At 44.4% G+C, this 3309-nt stretch overlaps 1 non-coding gene and 1 pseudogene across 1 annotated transcript; one reads left to right on the top strand and one right to left on the bottom strand.

Moving 5' to 3' along the window:
* Vom1r-ps105 (vomeronasal 1 receptor pseudogene 105) lies at positions 1044-1829 on the top strand (annotated as a pseudogene).
* Positions 2564-2662, bottom strand: Trnar-ucu (transfer RNA arginine (anticodon UCU)). The gene is made up of 2 exons: positions 2625-2662; positions 2564-2599 (listed from the first exon to the last, which is right to left on the bottom strand). It is a non-coding gene; the product is annotated as a tRNA-Arg (tRNA).
* Positions 2663-3309: the final 647 nt, after the last annotated feature.

The following is a 3309-nucleotide window of genomic DNA, read 5'->3' as shown; positions in this document are numbered from 1 at the left end:
TAAATCTACACCTAAGATAAAAGGTGTTCCCTAAAATTCTTAACCTTACCTTCTATCTGTCCCTAGTCTATCTGTCCCAGTAGGTTTCAAATCAACTACGGACTGCTCTGGCAGCTCAGCATCTCAGCAGCCCATGTGTTCCCTTGAAGTAAGTCTACAGCCTAGATGGCTCCAAGACAACTAGCCCCAGGTAGTCCAACCACACAAACCGCCCCAAGGCTTCCTATACTACCCTAGCGCCACATGGTCTGATAAAGTTGGGACATCAAACTACACAGCCTGAGCTTCCAGGCCTTAACCAATATTCCAATTGCCTTGAGTCCCTGACAATGATGCCCCAATGTCAGCAGGAAACAGCTAGAGGAAAAACAATACCCACTTACTCAACATTCAATAACTAAATAATAAACCAAAAACAGTAATGACTAAGGCAAATAAATAGTAACTTCTACCCACAAGCACTTAGGAGGCTGAGTCAGGAAGATTGCCTTGAATTTAAAAGGCCAGCCTGGCTTACCCAGAGAGTTCAAGGACAACCTGGACTTCAGCATGAGACTCTGATCTGTAGTGGGGGTGGGAGCAGAAAAAATACACACATATGGGTGGAAAGGAGAAAGAGAAGAGAAGCAGGAGAGGACAAACTTTAAAAGGAAATCTATATGTATCCAGCCACAAAAATGAACTTTGTGTGATTTACAAAATGATACTGGCTTTAAAATTTATTCATGTGTAAGGACACATAGCTATTTTACTTTTTTTCCTTTAAAGAAAAACAAGGCACAAAATCTCACAAGTAAGAACTGATTGGCTTCAAAGTTGCAATCCTCTTGCCTCTGCCTCCTGAGAGCTCAGAGGTAAACAGTGGTGCTCTACCTTGTAATAAACAGACAAGCAATGCCAGAGTAATGGGGTAAAAGTGAAGAGAAGCATTTCTAATATAATGTTAACATACCCTCCCAAACCTCTGCTCTTCAGACAATGTAGCCTTGTACTGGATCCACTGGATCAACTATCACTGACCCTGCTCTTTTAACTCTGTTCAGGGAGGGAAAGGTCACTTTGGACCACAATGTGTGGGTGCCCTTATTCTCTGCAGTCTCCAATAGTATCTGAGCATTTTACCTGTCTCCTCGGTGTCAGGCTGAGGACCATCAGTCCCAGAACAACCCTGTGGAGAAAGCTCAAGCCACAGGCAGCATGGCAGGTTCTTTTGTAGCTTTGATTTTCTGCCATGTTCCAACCAGCTTTGCTACGACAGCATGAACAGATCTGGACTGAAGTATACAGTGGATATTGTTAAATGCTGTCATCCAAACATAGCTAAATGGTTTTTTTCCTCCTCCTCCTCCTCCTCTTCCTCCTCCTCCTCCTCTTCCTCCTCCTCCTCCTCTCTCTCTCTCTCTCTCTCTCTCTCTCTCTCTCTCTCTCTCTCTCTCTCTCTCTCTCTCTCTCTCTCTCTGTCTCTCTCTCTCCTCTTTAAAATGTCATCCTTCAGAGTTTCCAGAGTGGAGCAGTGGTCTATGGCTCTCCATGTATATAAATGTCACAGTGCTCCCTCTAACGTCAAAGCTCCACAGTTGTAAGCAATTCCTGTCCAGAAATCAGAGCAATGGGAACTGTTCTTTCTTATAACCTGTTCTTTTTTATTGTTAGATTTGGGGGAGGGGGTGGATTTTATTTTATTTTTTTATTTTGTAGATTTTATTCTCTCCTGTACACAGGCTCCAGAGTGGTACATGACTCCATGATGCCAGTCATGGAAGCAGTTCTGAGGATGGTTAGCTGCTCTCCACCTGCTTACTCTGATCTACAGAGATGACCTGTTATTAACTGTTGGAGTGCACACTAAGGGAAGACATTGCGTTCTACCCTCATTCTGCCTGAACTAAATGTGCATGCAGCAGGAATTGCTTTGCTCCAGTGATTAAAAAATAAAATAAAATAAAATAAACCAGATTTTGCTGTGTAGCTGGATCTGATCTAGAAGTGGTAATTCTTCTAGAATTCTCAAACGCTAGGGAGACACAACTACAGCATGCTTTGTCCTAAAGTTCTAATGTGTCACAACATTTAAAAGCATATGAATAGATTTACAGAAGAGGGAAAGCAGCCTATTACAGGCAATCTAAAACTAGTCCGAGAGTTCCAGGAACAGATTCTCTCCATCTTCCCATTCCACCACCGATGTCATGTGACTTTTAGTTTGCAATGGAAAAAATAAGAGAAGCCGAAGCTGCTACCATAATCCTACCGTATTTTTCCCCAAACCAAAGCATGAGAGCAAGATGGGGAAGGCGGCGGCCCACCGAAATCATTCATCTTTCTGGATTCTAAAAATAGCTGAAGCTGCCACCATAATCCTACTGCATTTTTCTCCAAACCAGAGCATGATAGCAAGACAGGGAAGTTGGCGGTCTGTCATTGGTCGTTGCTGGATTCTAAAAATAAGTGCTGATCCTAAAACTAATTCCTAACAAAGCCGATATAGGCTGATTGATACTAAACAAAGTAGGCTGAAAAGTACACAGTGGGGGTAGGGTTGCTGACGATTCTATGAAAACAATGCTCCAGGTGAGGCTCAAACTCACAACCTCAGCATCGCCCTAGCGCATATAGCACTGCTTTAGAAGTACCGCGCGCTAACCGATTGCACCACTGGAGCATTCATAAAGTAGCTCTAGTCACTCGTTATTCGGCCTACAAGGAACATCCACCGTTTGGTAGACTACAGTGTGGGTACATATCCAGTCATGCATTCAGATGAGCATCTTCCGACACCCCCACAAGCGGCTCTAATAGCCCTGGCTACACGGTGTGAGGCAGCAATCTGCACGGTTCCAGAGCCATTCCCCACCCTCCGCCTTGGCGTAAAAGGATGTTCTCTGGGAAGACCTGGAGCCCTGGCAAACGGGATTCCCCAAAATTGAGGTTTTTTTCCTCCTGCTTGGTCTGATCTAACAAATGCTGAAGAAACCAAGGAACTTGGTTCCAGAGCGAATAGCGCGTCTTGTCTTGTGTTAGGCGGTCGTCACACAATGGTCTGGAAGGGAGCACGAGCCCTGTGTATTTTACCAAGCAACTGTGTGGAAGTCCTGAGAGTTGAAACGAGAAAACATCCCAGGGTTGGGTCTGAAATTCTGCATTGTCTCCATGCAAAATTAAGCTAGATATTTGAGAAACATAGGTGTTAAAGATTTCTTAGTAAAGCGTGTTTTGACCTAAGCGGACGGGAGGGAAGAGAGGAAAAGGGAAGGGAGGGAGGGGAGAGGAGGGGAGGAAAGGAGGAGAGAGAGAGAGAGAGAGAGAGAG

This window comes from Rattus norvegicus, chromosome 17, assembly GCF_021556685.1.
Source record: "Rattus norvegicus strain SHRSP/BbbUtx chromosome 17, alternate assembly SHRSP_T2T, whole genome shotgun sequence".
NCBI classification, from domain to species: domain Eukaryota; kingdom Metazoa; phylum Chordata; class Mammalia; order Rodentia; family Muridae; genus Rattus; species Rattus norvegicus.
Note: the sequence above shows the minus strand (reverse complement) of the source record. Positions and strands in the feature narration are given on the sequence as shown.